Here is a 1713-nt window from a genome sequence, read left to right on the forward strand (position 1 = left end):
GAACTATCAATATAGCGTTCAAAGGAATCCTTTCTATCCTGTGAGCTCGAACCGGTAGTTCAAGCCCTGCTCTTTCCCAGTCTCCCTTTTCTATTATACACTGCCCGCTTTCTTCTCCTGATCCTCCACCAGCTTCGCCCCCCAGCCTTCCAACGGGAAAGACTTTAGTCCATTTCCGTGCTTCCTGTTCCCGCGGCAGACGTATGCTCGGTTGAAGCTGGATTTAGAAAGGGACAAAGGATCAGCAGCGGTGCATATATGATATTTATAGGTATAGGTGGGGTACCTAAGACAGATGCGCCTTGATCTGAATAATGAAATTCATTGCATACAACGAAGTAAGGGGGTGCCAACTTACACAATGAGACTACATGTTTGGCTCCCTTCACCTTTATAAATTAGAATAGTAAATCCTAAAAGTTGCGCTTCTTTCAAGCGAAAACTCGGATCAAGGGCTATCGACCCGACAGTGCTACGTTGGTCCATTTAGTGGATCCTCCCCCCAAAAACAAGATCATATTGAACAACAACTTCGAGGGAGATAGCATTGGGACATGCTATTACCTATGTATGGCTCTAACCCGGCTATGATTAATAATGATGAAGTTCCGGAACTATTAGCTCTACTCGAGCTATGCCGTCTCTTGCCTTTGGGCCGCTGCCCCTCTTCCATCGGTTGGAGATGGGGGTTCCCAGTTGTTTTAGTACTTATCATCTATTTGATCTCACCTGCCCGGCATGGCATGCCATCACTCTTCCGTTGTGAACTCCGTTTCACTCGTTCAGTTGTTAGTTCTTGTCCCCTTTCTGACCAGGAAAGTGAACCTTGCATAAGGATATCCCAGCTCGAAAAACATTTCCTTAAAAAAAGAGAGTTTTTTTGGTTGGAAAATAAGGTATTTCATTCTCCGACTATTTACTTTATAATAGCACTTCAAAGGTATAGCAGCTTATGAGGAAAAGCACCTCCATGAGGGTCGCGGATTCAGGTCCCTACTACACAGCAGTTATAAACACATAGAGCAACCACGAGCACACAGGATACTAACATGAAATTTTGTGACAAAAAAGAAGGCCATTCTCAGTATTTAGAAACATAGAGCAAAAAGCTGTTTGATAGAAAGTTGGATACGTTTGATAGTATGAAACCTTTAACCGAATAGGGCACCAAGCCAGCTTCCACTTATGTTGTCTCCTGGGCCGGTTGACCCTTTACCAAACCAAATAAGACAGGTCCTACCTAAAAGGCAAGTTCCTAACTAAGAAACCTAAGCTAAAAGCGCAAGTGGGGTGTATCTATAGTCGGCTTTGCCGCTTCACAGCTCCGCAATCCCGCTTTATCTAAGCTTCGCAAAGTGCACTCTCAGTTCCCTTCGTACGACAGGGCCCCTGCCCCATTCTTCCCTCTATGGAACCAGGTCGAATCCTCAACTACATTCTAAAAGTAAAAGGGGTCTTGGAAATCTGCCCAATAGAGTCTAAAGCTGCTGCTACTTCGTCCCCTTCCTTGCCTGCTTCAATCAATCGTATTTATTTCGTGAAAACGGAAACGTACTTTATTAAGGCCGATGCCTGTGCCCTGCCGAGTGAAGGAGAGATTGTCGTACTTATGGGGATCAAAAGTGACTAGCCCTGGTCTGGGAGTCCTGAGAATACTGAATACAAGAAGGTATCATTTAGTATCTGTTGACCGGACTAGTCTCGTCCCATCTG

Source organism: Apium graveolens, chromosome 5 (assembly GCF_009905375.1).
Source record: "Apium graveolens cultivar Ventura chromosome 5, ASM990537v1, whole genome shotgun sequence".
NCBI classification, from domain to species: Eukaryota; Viridiplantae; Streptophyta; class Magnoliopsida; order Apiales; family Apiaceae; genus Apium; species Apium graveolens.